Source organism: Rutidosis leptorrhynchoides, chromosome 3 (genome assembly GCF_046630445.1).
Source record: "Rutidosis leptorrhynchoides isolate AG116_Rl617_1_P2 chromosome 3, CSIRO_AGI_Rlap_v1, whole genome shotgun sequence".
Taxonomy (NCBI): Eukaryota; Viridiplantae; Streptophyta; class Magnoliopsida; order Asterales; family Asteraceae; genus Rutidosis; species Rutidosis leptorrhynchoides.
This window is the reverse complement of record NC_092335.1, coordinates 172,364,663-172,391,604: the sequence shown is the minus strand read 5'-3', so window position 1 is coordinate 172,391,604 and position 26,942 is coordinate 172,364,663. Positions and strand designations below refer to the sequence as shown.

The 26,942-nt window shown below is 33.8% G+C and overlaps 1 pseudogene; it reads right to left on the bottom strand.

Annotated features, from left to right (window-relative positions):
• Positions 1-356: 356 nt before the first annotated feature.
• On the bottom strand, positions 357-25,249 carry LOC139897007 (lignin-forming anionic peroxidase-like; annotated as a pseudogene).
• Positions 25,250-26,942: the final 1,693 nt, after the last annotated feature.

Genomic DNA, 26,942 nt, shown 5'->3' with positions numbered 1-26,942 from the left:
ACAATAACTCCAAATTGCCTAACACAAAAAATAACCGGAAAGGGAAGGAGGAAATAGCAAAGCCTTTTTCTAAAGAATCGATGATTTATTCTCTCTGAATGTTAATTGCTTTCTGTCTATTTTATTTTTAGGTGTAATTAAGGATTGAATATTTGTCCAAAAGAATATACTCTGTGGTAAACTAGCAGTTTTGTCTTGTACGTAAAAAGCAAACAGTGCGATCAACTAACAATAATATGACTTTATTTATATTATATAGAGTATATAGTATAAAGTATACATAGTTACACTTGTTACACTTGAAAAGAATGAGACAAATAAATCAAAGAACGTATTATATGAAGAACAGCAAACAACTAAGGAAGAGCACCACAAATTCTCCTTATGACTCCTTCCTGGCCCATTAATGGCTTAATTTCACTCATCTTGATCATTGCAGATGCAAAATCAGAATTGAACTTGTTACGATTGTTGCTATATTCCGTAACGATGCTATCAGTTGATCCACCACTGAAAAGCACTTGATCTGATTCAAGTAGACCCTTCTTTTGTATCAAATTCTTGAAGTAGTTTTTGTCAAACGAATTCGGTGTCACCAAGTATAGTGCTGCTAGATTTGTATTCCCATCGATTATAGGGCAACGAAATCAACAAGTGCTAGCAAATCCAGCATCAATATTTGATCCATTGCTATATATCCTGTCGCGAAATGTAAAGCATTGAGCTTGTCCTAAAGTATGAGCTCCTGCATTGTCAATATCAATATATTATTAATTGTTTGCTAATTAATACTCTATTCATCGCAAGATAAGTCTCCACTTTAAATAATATGAGTAGAAATTTAACCTCTTTACCATTAACTATACTTTTACACGAATTCTATGTCTAAAGTAAGGGATAAAGTGAGTTTAGACTCTTAATTTTACGTAAAAGACACCAAAGACATTTAATTTGAGACGGGGAGAAACATTTAGTAAATCATAATGTTTTTTTTCCTTAAAAACAATTACTAAGTCATAATGTTTTTATAAGTTGTTGGAGGTTTTATTAAATTCTCGTGTAGGGTAAAATAATCGACAGCCGGATAAATCACTGAATCATAATATCACTTTCCGAAAGTAATTATTCGACCCTTATTGCCTGGGTTACACGAATATCACTTTGGGATAAGACAGAGATTAGTTCTTGTTATTGGCAGTAAACAAGAACTCTTTTGCATAAGAGTATTAAGGTGTTTGTGTGTATTTTTTCTCATGAAGGATAGTCCTTATTTATAGGCACCCAAAAACAAGTATTATTCCACGATGGAGATGTTTCACCTACTCCACGATAGAGACATTTCACTAACTCCGCGATGGAGACGTTTCACTAACTCCACGATGGAGACGTTTCACTAACTCCACGATGGAGACGTTTCACTAACTCCACGATGGAGAAATTTCACTAACTCCATGATAGAGACGTTTCACTAACTCCACGATTGAGACGTTTCACTAACTCCACGATAGAGACGTTTCACTAACTCCACGATGGAGACATTTCACTAACTCCACGATAGAGACGTTTCACTAACTCCACGATGGAGATGTTTCACGATGGAGACGTTTCACCTAGTGCAGGAATAATACTTCCGTAATCACTCAAATTTGTGATAATGGAAAACCACTTTCGGGTCCGGGTAATCTATCACTTAATGGGTGTACACTCCGTATCTCCTAACCCATTTACAAGTGTAGATTAAATCCCTCAATTACACTAAATTTTCAATAATCCTCCCCAATTTAGTGCAATTCGTTTCATGAGAATTAAACAAATTAAAACAAAAACTCATGCATAAATGAAAATATCTTAAAGATTGAATTTTCACCTTAGTACATTACACATTCCAAATATTCGAGAATCGGGGTGTTCTAAGAATTGAACCCTTCAACCCATTTGAATAACTGAAAATAATATACACATAAGTTTTCAAATACTCTAAAGCTATCCTGACACTTTACAAGCCATGTGTCCATATCCTTTCATGAATGTATCCAAAACTAAAAGTCTAAGCTTTGTTGAAGTGGCAAAACTTCACATTCACATAGGTAGTTCACTTCAGTCATGCACCTGCTCTTGCACTTTTTCAAATGAACTATTAAGAAGCTAGAATTCAACCTCACCTTCAGCAGGTCTGAGTACATACCTTATCTTGGGATGATATAAAATTTATGTACTCCAAATTTCTAAGTATAAGCCTTCCGCATTGAATTCAACTTCTAATTTTCATCAGAAGGGAATTGGGTATCTTATAACTAGAAATTTATGTGGACTTTAAACCCATCCCCACAGCAGACTTGTCAACCAAGTCTCTTACCAATCCCTTTGTCAAGTGATCAGCTAAATTCTGTTGTGACCTCACGAACACTATAGAAATCTTCCCATTCATGATGAGTTCACGAATCATGCTATATCTAACACCTAAGTGTCTAGACTTTCCATTATACATCTGGCTATAAGCCTTTGCCAATGTCACAGCACTATCACAATGGATAGACATGGGTGCTATAGGTTTAGGCCATAATGGTATCTCATGGATCAAGTTTCTAAGCCATTCTGCTTCTTTACCAGCAGCAGCTAAAGCAACAAACTCAGGTTCCATCGTTGAGTTGGTAATACATGTCTACTTCTTAGAAGCCCATGAAATAGCACCTCCCTCAAGCAAGAACACCCAACCACTCGTTGAAGAATGATCTTCAATATTGGTTATCCAACTCGCATCAGAATATCCTTCTATTACCGAAGGAAACCCATTATAAGATAAACTATAGTCCATAGTTTTCTTCAAGTACTTCAGTACCCGCCTAATTGCTTGCTAGTGATGAGTACTAGGATTACTAGTATATCTACTCAGTTTTCCCACAGCAAAAGCAATATCCGGCCTTGTACAAGTCATGGCGTACATCAAACAGCCAATCACCTAAGAATACTCAAGTTGTGATACAGCTTCACCTTGATTAGGCATAAGCTTCTCACTTGGATCAATAGGGGTACTCACAGGAGTACATTCAAAGCAATTGAATTTTTTCAACACCTTCTCAATATAATGAGATTGACAAATCGAAATTCCTTTACTTTCACGTTTGATCCTAATGCCAAGGATAACGTCAGCCTCCCCCATATCTTTCATGGAGAATTTTGATGACGAAAATTCTTTTGTTAAATCAACCTGACTTTGGTCAGTCCCAAAGATTAACATGTCATCAACATATAGACAAATTATAACTCCTTTACCAGAATCATCAAATTTGCTATATACACATTTATCTGCTTGGTTTAATTTAAAATCACTAGATAAAACCACTTCATCAAATTTCTGATGCCATTGCTTAGGTGCTTGTTTCAAACCATATAAGGACTTCACAAGTTTGCACACCTTGCCTTCATTACCTGGCATGACAAAGCCTTGAGGTTGGTTCATATAAACCTCCTCATCCAATTCACCATTCAAGAATGCTGTCTTCACATCCATCTGGTGAATGACCAGATTGTGAATTGTAGCCAAAGCAATCAACAGTCTAATGGTAGTGATACACGCCACGGGAGCATAAGTATCAAAATAGTCAATTCCAGACTTTTGTCTAAAGCCTTGAATGACTAACCTTGCCTTGAACTTTCCAATAGTTCCATCCACCTTCATCTTCTTTTTGAAGATCCATTTGCAACCCAAAGGTTTGCAACCAGGAGGTAGATCAGCTAACCAGGAGGTAGATCAGCTAACACCCAAGTGTTATTGCCCATGATAGAATCCATCTCATCATTAATTGCCTCTTTCCAGAATGCAACATCCTGAGACCTCATTGCTTCATCATATGTTTTGGGATCATCATCAATATTGAAACAATACGAATATTGGGTAGAAATATCATCCCTGGAACCTTCAACTAAGTATAGTTGAAAATCTGGTCCAAATGATTTAGGTTTCCTTTCTCTTTTGCTTTTTCAAAGCTCAAGTGACTGATCAACAGCCTTTTTAGATACTTCATCATTACAATCCTTGCTGATTCCATTGTTACTTGGAATCATATTATTTGGTCTATTTATAGATGAAAATCGATTTTCATTAAAGATTGCATCCCTTGAATCAATCACGGAATTGATTGAGACAAACTCATTAGGCTCTACTACATAGGACCTATATGCCTTGGAATGTTCAACATATCCAACAAATATGCAATCTATACCTCTTTCACCTAAACTTTTCTTCTTGGGATCAGGTAGTCTTACGACCGCCCTACAACCCCATACCCGAAGATAATTCAAGTTAGGTTTCCTTTTATTCCAAAGTTCATAAGGTGTAATCTTGTTTCTTTTGTTAGGAACTCTATTAAGCAAATAACAAGCTGTTAACATAGCTTCTCCCCAAAATCCTTCACTTAAACCTGAATAGGATAACATGGAATTAACCATTTCCTTAAGGACCCTATTCTTTCTTTCAGATATACCATTTTGTTGTGGAGTATAAGGAGCTGTGGTCTCATGGATAATACCAACGGATTGGAAATACGATTGGTCAATATATTCACCTCCCCTATCTGTTCTAAGTCTTTTAATCAAAGCCTTTTATTGTAATTCTACTTCAGTTTTAAATATTTTAAATTTATCTAATGCTTCATCCTTAGTATGTAACAAATAAACATAGCAAAACCTAGAAGCATCATCAATAAAAGTCACAAAATATTTCTTGTTCCCTAAAGTAGGAGTAGCATGCAAATCACATAAATCACTATGTATTAATTCCAAAATTTCAGTATCACGATGTACATTTTGAAATGGTTTCTTAGTGATCTTTGTTAACATACACGTTTTACACTTTTCATTGTTCATGTCAAAGGTCGGTATTAATCCATCTTTAGACATATCTTGCATTCTTTTAAAGTGTACATGTCCTAGTCTAGCATGCCAAAGAATAGAATTATTTATGCTAGTAGTAGACATACAAGCAATATCAACACTTACATGTTTAATGTTTAGTCTAAACATTCCATTACTTAGATAACCAAATCCAACAAATAAACCATTTTTAGATAGAACAAACTTGTCAGATTCAATAACTTGCTTGTAGCCACAATTATTCAACATACTACTTGAAACCAAATTTTTCCTAATTTGTGGTACATGCAAAACATTAAACAAAGAAACAATCTTTCCATAACTAAAACTTAAATCCACACGACCACGTCTATGAATAGAGGCTGTTGACTCATTTCCCATATGAAGAATTGATCCATCAGTCACCGATTCGTAAGTCTTGAACCAACATCTATCCTTACATACATGAATAGTAGCTCCAGAGTCAACCCACCACGCAACATCATCATCCTGCACAAAATAAATCTCAGATATATACGAAACATAATAATTCTTAATTGAATTATTAAATATATTCTGACCTTTCGGGGCTTGGTTGTTCGAACCATTGCCCGAACCATTTGTGCTAGATCCCTTAGCATTGTTAGTGCCAAAAATAACCTTGCAATCTCTCTTCAAGTGTCCAGATTTACCACACTTCCAATAAGTCAATTTAGACTTCTTATTAGGATCAACTTTGTTATTACCTTGATGTTTACATTTTTCCTTTTTGTCATTATTACTAGTGAACTTTTTATGTTCCACCATATTGACAACAGACGTACCAGCAACTTCGTTGCTCTTTGGCTTGTCATTATCCTGCAACCTGAGGGATTCCTCAATATGCAGATGACTACCCAACTCAACAAGAGTTAACTCCTCCTTATGTTTCAAAGAATGTTTAAATTCTTTCCAAGATGGAGGTAGTTTATCAATTATGCTTGAGACTTGAATAGACTCATCCATGTTCATCTTATGTTGTGTGAATTGACCAAGTATACGAATGAGCTCATTGTATTGTTCCAAGACCGGTCTAGAATCGACCATCTTGTAATTATTAAAATTACTCACAAGGAACTTTTTACTAGAAGCATCCTCAGACATATACTTGGTTTCTAAACAGTCCCATAGTTCTTTAGCAGGTTCAACATTTAGGTAAATATCAAAAAGGGAATCAGCCATACCATTGAGGATTAAACCTCTAGCGATGTAGTCATCGTTCTCCCACTTGCACCTTTTCCGAATTTGTTCAACAGTGGCATCATCACCATGATCTTCAGGAATTGGTGTGCTGATTACGTACACCATACTCATACTGCTTAGAAAGAAGTGCATCTTCTTTTGCCATCTCCTAAAATCAATTCCCTCAAACTTATCAAGTTTGGAGAAATTCCCCGTCATGTGTTTCATCGTAGCCGCCATCGATTATAACAAATAATTACTTTCGATTGTTGGAGGTTTTATTAAATTCTCGTGTAGGGTAAAATAATCGATAGCCGGATAAATCACCGAATTGTGGTATCACTTTCCGAAAGTAATTATTCGACCCTTATTGCCTGGGTTACACGAATATCACTTTGGGATAAGACAGAGATTAGTTCTTGTTATTGGCAGTAAACCAGAACTCTTTTGCATAAGAGTATTAAGGTGTTTGTGTGTATTTTTTCTCATGAAGGATAGTCCTTATTTATAGGCACCCAAAAACAAGTATTATTCCACGATGGAGATGTTTCACCTACTCCACGATAGAGACGTTTCACTAACTCCACGTTGGAGACCTTTCACTAACTCCACGATGGAGACGTTTCACTAACTCCACGATGGATACATTTCACTAACTCCATGATAGAGACTGATAATGCTAAAAACGAACATATATTTCATAGCATTATTCCTCAAGAAAGACAAGCTTTTAGTTGCAATTGTTCTATTTACAAGTGATATTCGTTTAAATAATATAAGGTGAAGACAAAAGACAGATTCGACGAATTGAAGATGCAAACGACCAAAAAGCTCAAAAGAACAAAAGACAATCAAAGAGGTTCCAATTATTAATAAGAAACGTCTCGAAATTACAAGAGTACAAGATTCAAAACGCAAAGTACAAAATATAAAATTGTACGCAAGGACGTTCGAAAATCCGGAACTGGGACCAGAGTCAACTCTTAACGCTCGACGCAACGGACTAAAAATTACAAGTTAACTATGTATATAAATATAATATAATATATAATTAATTATATTAATTATATATATATTATATTTATAAATAAAAACCGTCGGCAGAGAAAGACTCCAAAGTTGTGAGCTGGAATTTCAAACTCCGCGACTCGCGGAGTTTGAAGGCAAAATATGCCGCGAGTCGCGGAGCCCCAAATTGAAAAACTGCCTATAAAGCCAACCGAATTCTGATCATTTTAAAATAATCTTTTTCTTCTTCTCTCATATATACGTAAAATATATATATATAATTTATATTTTAATTTTAATTTTAATTATAATTCTAATAATAAAGGTATGTTAGCGAATGTTGTAAGGGTGTAAGTCGAAATTCTGTCCATGTAACGCTACGCTATTTTTAATCATTGTAAGTTATGTTCAACCTTTTTATATTAATGTCTCGTAGCTAAGTTATTATTATGCTTATTTAAAACGAAGTAATCATGATGTTGGGCTAATTACTAAAATTGGGTAATTGGGCTTTGTACCATAATTGGGGTTTGGACAAAAGAACAACACTTGTGGAAATTAGACTATGGGCTATTAATGGGTTTTATATTTTTTTAACTAAATGATAGTTTGTTAATGTTAATATAAAGATTTACAATTGGGCGTCCCTATAAATTACCATATACACTCGATCGGACACGATGGGCGGGGTATTTATATGTACGAATAATCGTTCATTTAACCGGACACGGGAATGGATTAATAGCCACTAGAATAATTAAAACAAGGGTGAAATTACATTCAAGGGTAATTGGTGTAATTGCTAACAAAGTAGTAAAACCTTGGTTTACACGCAGTTGATAACCTGGTGTATTCATTAAACAAAGTATTAAAACCTTGTTACAATTCGAATCCCCAATTAGTTGGAATATTTAACTTCGGGTATAAGAATAATTTGACGAGGACACTCGCACTTTATATTTATGACTGATGGACTGTTATGGACAAAAACTAGACGGATATATTAAATAATCCAGGACAAAGGACAATTAACCAATGAGCATAAAACTAAAATCAACACGTCAAACATCATGATTACGGAAGTTTAAATAAGCATAATTCTTTATTTCATATTTAATTTCCTTTATTTTATATTTAATTGCACTTCTAATTATCGCACTTTTATTTATTGTTATTTAATCGCACTTTTAATTATCGTACTTTTTAATTATCGCAATTTTATTTTATCGCACTTTTATTGCAATTTCATTATCGTTATTTATTTTACGCTTTAAATTAAGTCTTTTATTTATTTAATATTTTACATTAGGTTTTAACTGCGACTAAAGTTTTAAAATCGACAAACCGGTCATTAAACGGTAAAAACCCCCCCTTTATAATAATAATATTACTTATATATATGTTTGTATTTTTATAAAAGTAAACTAATATAGCGTTGAGCTTTGTTTAAAAAAGATTCCCTGTGGAACGAACCGGACTTACTAAAAACTACACTACTGTACGATTAGGTACACTGTCTATAAGTGTTGTAGCAAGGTTTAAGTATATCCGTTCTCTAAATAAATAAATATCTTGTGTAAAAATGTATCGTATTTAATAGTATTTCCTGCAAAAATTTAATACTATTTTGTATACACCCCCTACGACATCAAGTATTTTTGGCGCCGCTGCCGGGGAACTCTCTTAAAAGCCGGAAGCGCAACGCTAATATAAAAAAAAACGTTTTAAATATTCAAAAATATAAAAAGAAAAACAAAAATATAAATATTTTTAGGAGTTTGATAAATATTTAAGTTTTATAAAGTTTCTTTGTTTTTATTTTATAAAAACATAAGTTTTATTTAAGTATTTTGTTTTTATTTAAAAACATAAGAAAAATATATATATATATATATAAATCTATTTTTTTATTGTTATAAAGTATTTTATTTTTATCTTAGTTATTAAAGATAAGTTTTATTTAGATTACATAAATATTTTAATAAGATAATATAAACAGAAAAATTAAAATCAAAAAAAAAAACAAAAAAAAAACGCGTAAATTTTAAACTGTTTCAGATCTGAATTTCTGAACCCCGCGACTCGCGGGGTTTGAAGCTTTAAATACCGCAAGTCGCGGAGGGGACCTGACACACGGACAGGAAGCCCTAATCCTGCATTTATTACGGATTATTATTAATTATTATTATTATTAACCCTAATTATTATTATTATTATAATTAAGTTTATTTTTAATTTAAGTTTTATTTAATTTATATTTTAGTTAAATTAGTTTAATTAAATTGTAAAATTAATAGTTTTATTAAATAAATAATATAAAAATAATATTTTTATAAAAATTGTAATTTTTACAACTTTTTGTATATTTTTATATTTTGTCCCTTTTTAATCATTGTAGCGTAATATTTGTATTTTTCGCTCATATTTAATTTTAAACTTAGTTTTTGCCATAGTCATTTTTACTCCTACATTTTTTGGCTTTGCCGTAGAATTCCTTAAGTGCTTTTTTTTAGACTAAGATTTAGGTACTTTAGAATTTTGCGACGCCTTTTTAAGTTTTAGTTTCTTTTTAAGTTATTTCCATTTGGGATTTAGTTTTTCCTGTAAGCTTTAATATTTTTAGACGACTTTTACCTATGTATCAATTATCATTCCAATTAGTAATTTCAATTTGCGATTATAATTTTAAGTTAGTTGTAGTAATAAGGTTAGGTTAGTCAAGTATTTTTAAGTTTTATAAGTTTCTTTTATTTTTTCGTCACCTTTTATTTTTCAACCATTTTTTCTTTTTCGACCTTTTTCGACGAACTCTTTTTCTTTCTTATTTCTCGCTATTCTAGTTTTAGGACATAGATTTTTATTCTACTTCTTATCTAAATTTCTTAAAATTACGAAAATTTATTTTAAGTGGTTAAATTAATAGACATCAAAATTTTCTGGTTCGTAGTAATAGTTGGATTTGTACGTGGACCGGGTTATTTGGCTATTCGAAACGTGGGCAAAATCAGAAAAGTCTATTGATTGGATAACTTATTATAATTTTTCTTTCCTTTTTAAAACTAATAGGATATTCAGTGAATGCACCGAGCAAGACGTTCAACACCTTTTGTACGTTCACCACCTGTAACTAGATCAAGACATTTAGCAAATATTACCGTCGTTGATTTTTCTTTAGAATCGTCATCCAGTCGACCAAGTACTTCAATTCAAATTTCCGATAATCCATTTTTTGAACCCGACCTCACAATTGAGAATCCGGAGAATATTCAGGAACGGTTCGTAGATCCTGAACCATTAAACTTTCCTCCGGAGCCACCAATCATTCAAACAGAGATTGTTGAGGAACGAACCATTAAATCAGAATCATCTAGTGATACCGATTCAATAAATTCAATTATGGAGAATCTGGAACCTTTAAGTATGGAAGACCGAATGAGAGCTAAACGCACTGGCCAAGGTCACGCAATTACTCATCCAGACATTAATGCACCAGATTATGAAATCAAAGGAAAAATTCTACACATGGTGACTAATCAATGCCAATTTAGTGGTGCGCCGAAGGAAGATCCAAATGAACATCTACGTACCTTTAATAGGATCTGCACACTATTTAAAATCCGAGAAGTGGAGGATGAACAGATATATCTCATGTTATTTCCCTGGACTTTAAAGGGAGAAGCCAAAGATTGGTTAGAATCGTTACCTGAAGGGGCGATTGATACATGGGATGTTTTAGTTGACAAATTTCTTAAACAATTCTTTCCTGCATCTAAAGCCGTAAGACTTCAAGCAGAAATTGTTACGTTCACACAGAAGCCAAATGAAACTCTATATGAGGCATGGACAAGATATGGAAAGTTGTTAATAGGATGTCCGCAACACGGTTTAGACACCTGTCAAATAGTACAAATATTCTACCAAGGATGCGACATCACTACAAGAAAAGACATAGATATAGCAGCTGGTGGTTCTATTATGAAGAAAACCGAAACTGATGCTTACAAAATTATTGATAATACTGCTTCCCACTCACATGAGTGGCACCAAGAAAAAGATATCATTAGATCATCTAAAGCAGCTAGAGCCGATTCTAGCCATGACTTAGATTCCATTTCCGCAAAGATAGATGCTGTGGAGAGACGAATGGAAAAGATGACTAAAGATATTCACTCAATACGAATTAGTTGTGAGCAGTGTGGAGGACCACATTTGACAAAAGATTGTCTCAGTATTGAATTAACAATGGAACAAAGAGAGAATATTTCATACATAAACCAAAGGCCTGGAAATAATTATCAGAATAATTATCAACCGCCAAGACCAATTTACAATCAAAACCAGAATTATAACAGAAATATTCCATACAACAACCAACAAGGTCCTAGCAATCAACAAGTATCTAATAACAATTACAATCAGCAAAGACCTAATTTTCAAAACAAACCACCACAACAAACCGATGATAAAAAGCCGAATTTAGAAGATATGATGACGAAGCTAGTTGAAACTCAAACGCAGTTTTTCACATCTCAGAAACAAACCAATGAACAAAATGCTCAAGCATTTAGAAATCAACAAGCTTCGATTCAAAATTTAGAACAAGAAGTAAGTAACCTAGCAAGGTTAATAGGTGAAAGAAAACTGGGAAGTCTACCTAGTGATACAAATGCTAACCCCCGGAATGAAACAGCTAAAGCTATTACCACAAGAAGTGGTACAACACTTAAACCACCTGAAATACCTGTAGCTTCTGATGAAGCCATTCCTACTCCACAAGAACCACAACCTGATCAAGATAAGGAAAAAGAACCGGTAGTTGAAAAGGTTAATGAAGATAACACAGTTAAGGATAAACCTTATGTTAAACCATATCAACCACCACTTCCTTACCCGAGTAAAATGAAGAAAGAGAAACTTGAAGCCGAGCAATCCAAATTCTTGGATATTTTTAAACAGATAAATGTAAATCTTTCTTTCATTGATGTGATTTCAGGAATGCCTAGATATGCTAAATTCTTGAAAGATCTAATTTCAAATAGAAAGAAAATGGAAGAACTCTCAGTTGTTACTATGAATGCTAATTGTTCAGCAGTGCTGTTGAATAAGATACCAGAAAAATTATCTGATCCAGGAAGTTTCACAATTCCATGTTTTCTGGGTAGTCTTAGTTCAATAGAAGCATTGGCAGACTTAGGCGCTAGTATAAATCTAATGCCGTATTCACTATACACTAAACTAGACCTTGGAGAATTGAAACCAACCAGAATAAGCATACAACTAGCCGATAGATCAATAAAATATCCTAGAGGGATAATGGAGAACATGCTAGTTAAAGTTGGTATTTTAGTATTTCCAGTAGATTTTGTTGTTCTGGACATGGAAGAAGATTCTCAAGTTCCTCTCATATTAGGAAGACCATTCTTAAACACGGCTAAAGCAATGATAGACGTGTTCGGTAAGAAATTGACCCTAAGTATAGAGGATGAGAGTGTTACCTTTTCAGTTGATAGAGCAATGCAACAACCACAATCTACAGATGATACATGTTATTATATTCAAACTATAGATGCACATGCAGAATTATTAGAAGAATTTCCAGAATTACAAGGAACAGGAGAATGTTCTTTAGGAGAAGGTAATGAACCAATTGATGAAGCTGAAATGTTAGCTACACTTATAGCTAATGGATATGAACCAACAACAGAAGAAATTCAAATGCTAAAAGAAGAAGACAGATATCGATACAAATCATCGATAGAAGAACCTCCGAAATTAGAGTTAAAGCCACTTCCAAACCATTTGGAATACGCTTATTTACATGGTGAATCTGAATTACCTGTAATAATATCATCTTCTCTTACTGAAAATGAGAAATCACAACTCATTTCTGTGTTGAAAGCTCATAAACCAGCCATTGCATGGAAGATTCATGATATTAAAGGAATAAGTCCTTCGTATTGCACACATAAAATCCTTATGGAAGAAGGTCATAAAACGTATGTGCAACGCCAACGAAGACTAAATCCTAATATGCAAGATGTAGTTAAGAAAGAGATTATTAAACTGCTAGATGCAGGTTTGATATATCCAATTTCTGATAGTCCATGGGTAAGCCCAGTTCAATGCGTGCCTAAGAAAGGTGGCATGACTGTCATTACAAATGAGAAAAATGAGCTTATTCCTACTAGGACTGTAACAGGATGGCGTGTGTGTATTGATTATAGAAAATTAAATGACGCCACCAGAAAAGATCACTTTCCCTTACCTTTCATAGATCAAATGTTGGAAAGATTAGCCGGAAATAGTTACTATTGTTTTCTAGATGGATTTTCCGGATATTTTTAAATTCCAATAGCACCCGAAGATCAAGAGAAAACCACATTCACGTGCCCTTATGGTACTTTTGCTTACAAACGCATGCCATTTGGACTTTGTAACGCCCCTGCAACCTTTCAAAGGTGTATGATGGCGATTTTTCACGACATGATAGAAGAATGCATGGAAGTATTCATGGATGACTTTTCAGTCTTCGGTGATACATTTAAATCATGTCTAGTTAATCTGGAACGAATGCTAATTAGATGCGAAAAATCAAATCTAGTACTTAATTGGGAGAAATGCCATTTCATGGTTAAAGAAGGCATCGTTCTTGGACATAAAATTTCAAAAGAAGGAATTGAAGTGGATAGAGCTAAAGTAGATGTAATTGCTAAACTTCCACATCCCACCAATGTTAGAGGAGTTCGGAGTTTTCTAGGGCATGCCGGTTTTTACCGACGTTTCATAAAAGATTTTTCTAAAATTGCCACTCCTATGAATAAACTCCTAGAAAAGGATGCTCCATTCATCTTTTCAGATGAGTGTATCAAATCTTTTAATATTCTTAAAGAGAAACTCACTAATGCGCCGATCATGATAACACCAAATTGGAATCTACCATTTGAACTAATGTGCGATGCAAGTGATTTTGCAATGGGAGCCGTTTTAGGACAAAGGATTGAAAAACGATTTCAACCTATATATTATGCTAGTAAGACGTTACAAGGAGCACAAACGAACTATACAACTACTGAAAAAGAACTCCTTGCTATTGTCTTTGCTTTTGACAAATTTCGATCATATCTCGTTCTAGCAAAAACGGTGGTCTATACCGACCATTCTGCTCTTAGATACCTATTTTCAAAACAAGATGCTAAACCAAGATTAATCCGTTGGATCTTACTCTTACAAGAGTTTGATATTGAAATCCGAGATAAAAGAGGAGCAGAAAATCTCGCCGCTGATCATCTTTCTCGTCTTGAAAATCCTGAGTTAGAAGTTCTAAATGAATCGGCCATACAAGACAACTTTCCTGATGAATATCTATTGAAGATAGATTATAATGAAATCCCATGGTTTGCAGACTATGCAAACTACTTAGTTTGTGGATTCCTTGAAAAAGGATTATCGTACCAAAGACGAAAGAAATTCTTCAGTGATATAAAACACTATTTCTGGGAAGATCCACATCTGTTTAAAAGTTGTCCCGATGGAATAATACGCCGATGTGTATTTGGAGATGAAGCTAGTAAAATATTAAACCATTGTCACACAGGACCAACAGGAGGGCATTATGGGCCTCAACTAACAGCAAGAAAAGTTTATGAAGCTGGATTCTATTGGCCTACAATTTACAAAGACGCACATCTTCTTTGCAAATCCTGTGATGCATGTCAAAGGGCCGGAAAAATAAGTCAACGTGATGAAATGCCACAAAATGTCATCCAAGTATGTGAAGTATTTGACATTTGGGGTATTGACTTTATGGGTCCATTTCCGAAATCTCATAATAATCTATATATACTCGTAGCCATTGATTATGTATCTAAATGGGCGGAAGCACAAGCTCTCCCAACTAACGATGCACGAGTTGTAGTCAACTTTTTAAAACGTCTTTTTGCAAGGTTTGGAACACCGAAAGCTTTAATAAGTGATCGGGGTACTCATTTCTGTAATAATCAACTTGAGAAAGTTCTTAAAAGATATGGAGTAACTCATAAAATCTCCACCGCATATCATCCACAAACAAGTGGACAAGTTGAAAACACCAACCGAGCTTTAAAACGTATTCTAGAGAAAACCGTAGGATCAAATCCGAAGAAAAATTGGAGGATGCACTCTGGGCTTTTAGAACAGCCTACAAAACTCCAATTAGAACCACACCTTTTAGACTTGTTTATGGAAAAGCATGTCATCTTTCAGTAGAAATTGAACACAAAGCATTTTGGGCTTTGAAGACATGTAATCTTGATTTACATGAAGCCGGACGTCTACGATTAAGTCAACTAAACGAATTAGAAGAATTAAGACATGAAGCATACGAAAATTCGTTAATCTATAAAGAAAGAACGAAGAAATGGCATGATAAAAGAATCAGAAGTTCAAAAGAATTTAAAGAAGGAGACAGAGTTCTTCTTTTCAATTCACGATTCAAGCTATTTCCTGGAAAATTGAAATCAAGATGGTCTGGACCATTCATAGTCAAAAGAGTTTTCCCATACGGAACGATAGAATTAATAAATTCAAATGGGATTGAATTTAAAGTTAATGGTCACAAAGTTAAACATTACATACATGGTCTGATGGAAGTCGACAACGAAGTTAATCACAATTTCGATACCACAGCTAACTAAGTGTGGGGAGAATCAAGTCTTTAAAGGATAATATGTATTTCTGTTAGAGTTAGATTGTCTGTTTTCATGTAGTTCTCGAAAATGGAACCCGAATGGTCTTTCCCTAGCAGACCCTAAAGAACTAGTCTTCTCCCCCCATTCTGAATTTTTATTTTTTTTAGGTTTTTACAAAATGAAGACTGCCTGTGAACTAAACCATGGTCTAATGCTACACGCTTTGATCACTAAACGTAATAATGACATACTCCCGAGTGAATTAGTATCAGTAATCAGAGAAAGAATGGACGGAGTTAGAAGAGAATCCAGATGCGAAGATAATAAGTTACAATTTGGTAAAAGAAAATCAAAATCCGCAGCAAAAAGAAGAGCACGACACCTAGAAAGATGTCACAAATGCGGAAAATGGTCACATGGAGGTAAATGTTCAAATAATCAAACCTATTCAAATACCGAATTTGTTACTTTATGCAGAGACGGACCGTTCATATGTTTAGAAGAAAAGACACTGAATGCTCGAGGTTACGCCTATGTAGCCATGGAAAACTAATTAAACCGACTATCTTATGAATGGGATAGATCATATAACTAAGAAATCTATCTCACAGGTATGTCTGTACAGTTTTTATTTTTATTTTTATTTTTAACCTTTTGATAATAAACGCTAATTTGTTCGCTAAAAAGTATTAAATTGGTATTGAATAAAATTAGGTTTGGCGACCGAAATTATTGATATCATTCAAAAATTTATTACATCACTGCGAAATTTAACGTTTATTCTTAAGGTATAAATATCTTTAATCAATCAACCCAAAATATTTTAAAAATTCGTCATGAGTTAAATTAGGTCTTGGAACCGAAATTACTTTACCGAAAAGAGGGGCGCATATTTTTGATAATATTTGATTGATTAAAGTGGGATAAAAAGACAAAAAGATTTTTAATTTTATTTTTACCATGTTTTTAAAATTAATATTTAAATCTTAAATTAATATTGTAAACTTTGTAAAAACAATATATTTAAAATTGTAAATATTTGAAAAATTAATATAAGTTTGGTGTGAATTTTTAAAGTATGAATTTTTAATTTTATGCATTTTAAGTTTGGTGTGAATTTTTAATATTAATTTTGAATTTTATATTTAAGTTGTGTGAATTTAAAAACAGAAATTTACTTTATCTTATTAAGTTAAAAATATGATTTTTAAAATTCGTCGTAAGTTGAAGACTAGGTCTTTGAACCGAAATTGCTTTACCCAAGGGAGGGACGAGAACTTTTATTATCATTGTTTTTAATCTTATTGAATTAAAGTATGCCAAAAACATTAAAAAACCCAAAAATCTTAGCTTATAAAACAATCGCTACAAAAAGACAAATTTTAAAATTTTGTCGAGGGACGGACTAGGACATCGATCCGAAACGACCTCGTCCTAAATAACAAAGGAAACAAAATTTTAAAATTAAGTAATTAATTGTTTTATAAATTAATGATTATAAAAAATATATATATATATATATATATATATATATATATATATATATATATATATATATATATATATATATATATATATATATATATATATATATATATATATATCAAACTCCGTGACTCGCGGAGTTTGAAGGGTTATTCACCGCGAGTCGCGGAGGGACCGAAAATCAGAAAAAAAATAAAAAGAGCTGAACGATCAGTTTCAGTCCACACAACCCAAAACTCAAAAACACAGCGAAATACCCACGAAAAAACCCGAAAAATACACCCCAAAATCAAAATTTTTAACCGTTAATCATCAAATCTTTTGCTAAAATCATGTTGAGAAGGATGCTATCTAAGAATTACTCAAGAAAAACGGTAAATTTCTACACCTAAACACCATTTAATCCGAAATTTGGTGTTCTTGAGTCATTTTTTTCCCAATTTGATTTTGATGCTTTTTAGTGTAATTAGGCTTAAATTGTTTATGTATTATGCTTGTATAATCTAGATTGATGCTGTTTAACATGATTAGAAGCCTTAAACTTCAAATTTTGAGTAATCTAGGGTTTGTGTTCTTGAGCAAATTTGGGGCTTTTTGATATAAACAGGTTATGGCCGATTTTTGTCATGAATTGTTGCTAAAATAAGTAGTGTAACATGTTTAGGTAGTTAAATGATCCAAACTTTGAGCCTAAATATGATTTTGAGAATTAAAGTGGACTTTTTCAAGTCTAAAATTCATGAACTTGATTTTTGAAAGATAATGCCATTTGAGACTTGTTTAATTGCTAGTAATGATTATTTTGACATGTTATTTGAGTTGAATGCTTATGAACTTGGCGAACATTTTCGTATATGCTTATTTGCAAAAGTGTAGATTTGATAAAAATGTGAAAATGAGCTTAAGTTTGATATAAATTGATCATGTCATTGTAATTATTTTGATTGATGATTTTGCTGACACTAATGCATATTTGGATGCACAAAAATTGTGTTTGATGTGTTTTGCAGACTGAAAGGGGTGAATCTTCATCCCAAGCTCGCAATGCTCCTGCTGAGAATATGGAACAACAGGAGGTAGATAACTACTACAAGCAGGATATACCTCATCCAGTCATGACCTTTTCTGATATGCACTTGGAAGAGTTGCACCCGAACCTGAGATTTGACAGACTTTGGATAGATTATCCAAAATATCAAAGGGGTTTGCATACTCTTCATTCTAAGGTTGTTGAGGTACCGAGGGTCATAGAATGGGGACCCTTAGAAGCTGTAAAATTGGCCGGGCCAATTAGGGAATTACTTGTACAGAGGTATGGTAATTCTACTTTTAATGACTGGGTACGTTTATTCACCATGCGTAGACCTGTATATAAAGTATGGTGTGAAGAATTGTTATGTAGTATAGAGTTGAATGATCGGGTAGCTAGTTTAACCGATCGTTCTTTTATTAGATTTTTGTTAGGCGGTTCGAGGCGCCACATGTCTTTACTGGACATGGCTCAGGCTTTACGTATATATACGCCTGAGGAGTTAGCATCCGCTGATTGTAGAGGGTTGATACTAAACGGTAGAAAGATAGATGAAAATTTTGATACACACGGTGTGTGGAGTCAAATGACAAGCCATCACCGTTTCAAAGGGGGAAATTACTCTTATTTGGATATAGATAGAGCCGAATTAAGAGTGATACATAGGTTTTTAGCTAATTCGATTACACAAAGGGGTAAGAACAAGGAAAAAGTAAATGAACAGGATTTGTTTTACCATATGTGTATTCGAGACCCACAAAGCGCTGTAAGTATACCATATTGTGTGGGTTATTATTTATCAGCTATGGTTCGGGGGATGCGACCGCATAGCATAATAGGAGGTGGTATTTTTATTACTTTGATTGGTGAATATCTCGGTGTGGATATAAGTCGGGGGGGATTATTAGTAGAAGAACCAGAACCCCGCGATACTATAGGTTTAAATGTATACCATGGTGTGAAAGTTTTGAAGAGGCGAAATAACGCCGCAGTACGATACCATGGTAGACATCCACAGGTGGAGAGAAACCAACAGCAAGGTAATGTAGGAGGGGGGAATGAGATGCAAGAAATGCAAAGGTTTATAGCTTCTCAGGAATACGAAAATGCTAGACAGAGAGCATTTGAAGATTGGCAAGTTCATCAGAACCAAATCATAGCTCATTTCCAACATATAGGTAGAAACTATATTCCTACACCGAAACCCATATTCCCTCCCTGGTCTATAGAGATGCAGCCACCATATCCTACGTATAACCCTGCCGAAGCATTCTATAGCACCTATGGTTATGCCTGGAACCCCTATTGGTACCAGTATCATCCCTAGTATACTTATTTTTTTTTTTTGTAATTTGTAATTATTGATACGTTTAATACTTTTGTTAATATTGTAATCATTTTTATAATTATCTAACTTTTATTCTTAGATTTTAATAATTTTTGAATGTGGGGTAATATACCAAACTTCAAAAATATGTATATATGTTTGCAGTTTATCTTATGTACACAACAGGGTAAAACAACGCATTTTCAAAGACTGGCATTAAGTTCATCAAAAGCAACTAATTTTGACGACAAGATGCAAAATATATGTGAAATAACAACAAGACGGAATGAACAAATGATGTGCACCATTTATCATTCAGCAAACAAACGCCAATATATTTGGAAACTTTGGTAAAATTTAATCATTTTCACACAAATCACCCTCAATAATTTAAATTGTTACTGATTTCTTGCAAATGAGGGCATTGCAAGATCTTAAGTGTGGGAAGGGGTTAAATTCTTTCGGATTTTAAAAATTTTTACTTTATACACTTGGTTACCATTAAAAATACTAGTAAAGCAGTAGTTGTATTAGAATCTAGTGCTCTCTGATAATAAAGAACAGCCCTGGTCTTATATACTGACTACCCAATTCTAGTAAAATTTTTCAAAATTTTCAATTAAATGAACTAAAAATCATGTTTATACATATTTATGAACGATAAAACTAGGTTTTAACACCGAAATTATTGTTACCTCAAAAAGGACATAAATTGAGAAACAAACCAAAATGTTAAAATTCATTTAAAATGGAATAGAGGACGATAAAAAGGAAAATAAAAGCCAAGTGTGGGAAAATTTACCAAGTTATCTTAAACATATGTCACATATATCTGTAACAAATAACTGAAAATACTTTTGCTTTGGACTAAACTAAACTGTTTTACCCGATGAAAGAAAAGAAGAGATGGACCTACACGATGAATCAATTCCATCATTAAAAGGAAGTAAAGTCTTCCGAAAAAGACACGCGCTTTTTTATTTAAGTCATGAAGTTGTCGTCCAGACCAGCTGTAGGTTGACGAAAAATCTAGAAAAGTCATCACTAAAATCAGCAGGAAATCCACGGACCTCAGCATTAAACAGGGTCGCCAAGTGGTCAGATTTATCCTAACCATGAGAAGGATTTATCTCGTACAATGGGGGGCACCATGCAAATTAGCCGGATAAGACTAATGAATCAGATCCCCAGAAAGGATAATCTCCTTAAAGATTAAAAATCAGCTTTTAAGACTGATATTACTCAATCATAGAGATTGACCTTAAAGATTGAGAATTCAAACTCATGGAATTCAATGATATCTAAACTCGAGCTTGAACGAGAAAATATTTTGATCAAAATTACAAACCGATTTGTTTTCTGAAAACCCTATTTTCAATGCGTTCATTACCATTGAACGTAAAATCCTAGGAATTCACCTGGAATTCATTAGGTCACCTGAACTAAATCGGGTGTCAACCGTAAGAACGGTGGTTGCATAGCATGGTCAAAGACAGGACCTTGTGCCATACCGAAAAATTATAAGGGTGAGCTTTACTATTGCTCCTACCAAGGATAGTAATTGCGTCCGACACGTTATAGACCATAATTAAAAGCATGTCAGGGGACATTGCCTTAACAGTTGCTTGTTCAACGCTTTCCTTTACAACCGGACGGTAGTTTACCGAAAGGTAATATACGGGACAAGTAAACTAGACGTGTTGCTTTCCAAATACAAGGTTAGCAAGTGGGTGACACAAAACCATAAGTTTTGAGCTAAAATATTCAAATCTGAAACCCACCAAACCCACAAAAATATTTTGCAAACACCGGTAAAGGGTTATTCCGGAAAACTTATCTAGGGTAAAAACTAGATTTCAAAAGATCAAATGTTTTCATAAAGATCCAATTTCCTTAATGGATCTAAATTTTTATAGTCATGTGGGACTGTAAACCATATCGTTACTACCATTGTTCATACCACCGTATAGAAATCACTGATGTACAAAGTGTGAAGAATAAAGAAGTGATTCTAGTATTTCAAGACGATATTGCTTGAGGACAAGCAACGCTCAAGTGTGGGAATATTTGATAATGCTAAAAACGAACATATATTTCATAGCATTATTCCTCAAGAAAGACAAGCTTTTAGTTGCAATTGTTCTATTTACAAGTGATATTCGTTTAAATAATAAAAGGTGAAGACAAAAGACAGATTCGACGAATTGAAGATGCAAACGACCAAAAAGCTCAAAAGAACAAAAGACAATCAAAGAGGTTCCAATTATTAATAAGAAACGTCTCGAAATTACAAGAGTACAAGATTCAAAACGCAAAGTACAAAATATAAAATTGTACGCAAGGACGTTCGAAAATCCGGAACCGGGACCAGAGTCAACTCTTAACGCTCGACGCAACGGACTAAAAATTACAAGTTAACTATGTATATAAATATAATATAATATATAATTAATTATATTAATTATATATATATTATATTTATAAATAAAAACCGTCGGCAGAGAAAGACTCCAAAGTTGTGAGCTGGAATTTCAAACTCCGCGACTCGCGGAGTTTGAAGGCAAAATATGCCGCGAGTCGCGGAGCCCCAAATTGAAAAACTGCCTATAAAGCCAACCGAATTCTGATCATTTTAAAATAATCTTTTTCTTCTTCTCTCATATATACGTAAAATATATATATATATATAATTTATATTTTAATTTTAATTTTAATTATAATTCTAATAATAAAGGTATGTTAGCGAATGTTGTAAGGGTGTAAGTCGAAATTCTGTCCGTGTAACGCTACGCTATTTTTAATCATTGTAAGTTATGTTCAACCTTTTTATATTAATGTCTCGTAGCTAAGTTATTATTATGCTTATTTAAAACGAAGTAATCATGATGTTGGGCTAATTACTAAAATTGGGTAATTGGGCTTTGTACCATAATTGGGGTTTGGACAAAAGAACGACACTTGTGGAAATTAGACTATGGGCTATTAATGGGTTTTATATTTGTTTAACTAAATGATAGTTTGTTAATGTTAATATAAAGATTTACAATTGGGCGTCCCTATAAATTACCATATACACTCGATCGGACACGATGGGCGGGGTATTTATATGTACGAATAATCGTTCATTTAACCGGACACGGGAATGGATTAATAGCCACTAAAATAATTAAAACAAGGGTGAAATTACATTCAAGGGTAATTGGTGTAATTGCTAACAAAGTAGTAAAACCTTGGTTTACACGCAGTTGATAACCTGGTGTATTCATTAAACAAAGTATTAAAACCTTGTTACAATTCGAATCCCCAATTAGTTGGAATATTTAACTTCGGGTATAAGAATAATTTGACGAGGACACTCGCACTTTATATTTATGACTGATGGACTGTTATGGACAAAAACCAGACGGACATATTAAATAATCCAGGACAAAGGACAATTAACCAATGAGCATAAAACTAAAATCAACACGTCAAACATCATGATTACGGAAGTTTAAATAAGCATAATTCTTTATTTCATATTTAATTTCCTTTATTTTATATTTAATTGCACTTCTAATTATCGCACTTTTATTTATTGTTATTTAATCGCACTTTTAATTATCGTACTTTTTAATTATCGCAATTTTATTTTATCGCACTTTTATTGCAATTTCATTATCGTTATTTATTTTACGCTTTAAATTAAGTCTTTTATTTATTTAATATTTTACATTAGGTTTTAACTGCGACTAAAGTTTTAAAATCGACAAACCGGTCATTAAACGGTAAAAACCCCCCCTTTATAATAATAATATTACTTATATATATGTTTGTATTTTTATAAAAGTAAACTAATATAGCGTTGGGCTTTGTTTAAAAAAGATTCCCTGTGGAACGAACCGGACTTACTAAAAACTACACTACTGTACGATTAGGTACACTGCCTATAAGTGTTGTAGCAAGGTTTAAGTATATCCGTTCTCTAAATAAATAAATATTTTGTGTAAAAATGTATCGTATTTAATAGTATTTCCTGCAAAAATTTAATACAATTTTGTATACACCCCCTACGACATCAGAGACGTTTCACAAACTCCACGATGGAGACGTTTCACTAACTCCACGATAGAGACGTTTCACTAACTCCACGATGGAGACATTTCACTAACTCCACGATATAGACGTTTCACTAACTCCACGATGGAGACGTTTCACTAACTCCACGATAGAGACGTTTCACTAACTCCACGATGGAGACATTTCACTAACTCCACGATAGAGACATTTCACTAACTCCACGATGGAGACATTTCACTAACTCCACGATAGAGACATTTCACTAACTCCACGATGGAGACATTTCACTAACTCCACGATAGAGACGTTTCACTAACTCCACGATGGAGACGTTTCACTATGGAGACATTTCACCTAGTGTAGGAATAATACTTCCGTAATCACTCAAATTTGTGATAATTGGAAACCACTTTCGGGTTCGGGTAATCTATCACTTAATGGGTGTACACTCCGTACCTCCTAACCCATTTACAAGTGTAGATTAAATCCCTCAATTACACTAAATTTTCAACATAAGTCAAATTATATTGTGCAGTAAATAATCACCTGATAGTGCAACCATGTCCCTTTTGTTAAGTCCAACATCATTAAAGGTGGAAATAAGTGATTGCAGTGGAGCTGAGAAACCAGGAAGAGCACCACTTTCGGCTAGAACAATGTTAGCTGTGATTGAATCTCTTCTTCCTAGCTTGACTGACCAAGATGGACCACCAACCATTTCAGATGCATCACGGGCAGCCTAAGTCAGTACATCAGCACATGATACAACACCAGGACATAGTTTCTCAACCTCGGACTTTGCAGCTTCTATTACTTCGTAACCTCTAACAGAATTCTTGTTAGGAACTGCATTCTTTTCGATTACTATCGAAGGACCATCATCTAGTAAGATTGACGCATCACAACCCTGCATAATATGTTCAAAAACGTTACATACTATATATTCAAATCAACTGAAAACCTAAATATATATGCAGATTTTATGTATGGGTGAGTTATACTTGAGTGCATTAATTGATAAAACATAAATGATTAAGTGTTGAATCATTCATAATCTGATTGATTTAAAGGTTCTTATTCAACTTCGTTAAAATGATGATGACTTATTTTATTAAAAATTAACGTGTTAACATTTATTTACATGAATAAATAAAAGATGTAATTGTTTTCTACGATTATATATTTTAAAAAGGTTATTCAAAGAAAATGAATGTGTGCTTAATGCTAAGAGAATATCAAATTTCAATAAACATATTTTGGTTTCATCTAGCCCTACTAATATTTGTCATCCGGAGTTTACAAATAAACACAATGAATGGTTGAGTATCATTCACCACTTAATCATTCATTCAAGAGGCATTCAAACAAATCCTCAGTTATTACCTGAACGAAGCAATCATGGAAGTGAAGATGAAGTAACGAAGCTGCCATGCGACGTTCACTAGATATGGCTGTTCGGATGGAGGTCCTGATTGTACGTAATGCGCTGGGACATGTATCGTCGTAGAATGTGGTAGATAGCTGAGCTTGAGATGGTGTATAGTTGGTAACAATGAGAAGTAGTAATAAGCAGATGGGTGCAAACGTATTTTTGGAAGCCATTTGATCTGATAATAACTGATAGATTATGTGAAGGAATTGTGAAATGGAATGTTAAAGAAAGGGATATGGGGATGGAATTTATAGTAAGCTGTAAAACGCTTGATTGATAGTTTAATAAGATTTAGTTGTATTTGTTTGATAAATCATATATTGACTTTTTTTATTCTTCGATTTGGATATATAGATAGATAGATGCATGGATTGATCAGCTGGCATGCAAGAAAAGGTTTGACTTTTTCACGAAGTCAATAAAGTATAAAAATTAACTCTATTAAAAGGTGTAAAGTAAAATGTTGAGTTACTTGTAGCGACCCGACAAAATCGTCATTGACGGCGCCGTCTACTTAGGTCCCGTTACGTGGTCATAAGTCTTTAAACAACGTTTGACTAAAAGTATGTCGCATTCATTTTATAAGTAAAGATGTTTCAAGTGTTACAAAGTAGTTCAAAGGCTAGTTACGTTACAACGTTTTAAGTACGAATGAAACATATGCGACACAAATTTAAGTAAAGTCAAAAGACGCTCCGTATGCATGTATACTCGACATCCAAGCAAGTATCAAAAAGTAGAGTGCGGAAGCATGTATCATTTAGCGTTCAAGGACCTGAGAAAACATATAGAAAACTGTCAACGAAAAACGTTGATGAAATCATAGGTGTAGTAGTAAACGTTGTTTTTGAACCATAAGATTTTGTATTGCCATAACGTTGATTATCAAAATCGTTTTCATTCCAAAGTTGTTATACGTTTGTGGAGCACCCAATTATCAAGACTTATTTGTTCACGAACCCCGTTATCATAGTGTTAGAACCTACACTATATACTCGAAAATATATTTCATCCGCTAACGGTAGCGAACCGTCCGAATGAGGGCTTGTCAAGCCCATGTGATCACACAACATAAGTTCAAGTTTACACCCTGCAAGTGTAACTAATGATAATTGAATTGAGGCCTTTTTGTTCTAACTCCACGTGGAATGTTTGTTTCCGTACTTGTGTTCAAAGCATAAAAGTATTATACGTATATGTTTCTCATCCCACAGTTTAAAGAGTAAAAGTTGTTGAAAATGTGGGACTATGATCTCACCTTGAGTGCACGAGTAAATAAGGTACTTCACAAAGTAACGTGTGCAAGAACGAATGCTAGTCTTGACCTAAACAAGTAGGTTGTAGCAATAACGGTAAACACGGTTGGTCAAAGATGTTCAATTAGTCATATGGCTCGTTACGACTCGATTAATGTAGCATGTGAATCAAATTGTCAAGTTTCATGCAAGATTCAAGTATAAAAGCATGTTAGAAACGATCGCATAAGTATTCGGTTAAGTTTGATTAAAAGTCAAACTTGGTCAAACTTGGTCAAAGTCAAAGTCAACGGGGTCAGGTTGGGTATCCGACAACTTTTCTATGAAATATAAGCATATATAAGTATGTTGGTCAAGTTTCATGTTAATCGGAGATGTATAGCATAGCGGGACTTAAACGAAAAAAAATAAAAAATTTAGACAGCAGCCATCAGATGCAATGCATCTGCAAGTGATGTGCCGCATCAGTAGCAGATGCGCTGCATCCAAGGCAGATGCGCTGCATCCCTACCTGATTCAGTGAAATTGCTTAAAAATTTTACAAGTCTCGGACCAAACTTCAATTTATCATAACTAATGAACCGTAAACACCTAAAATGCATACCAT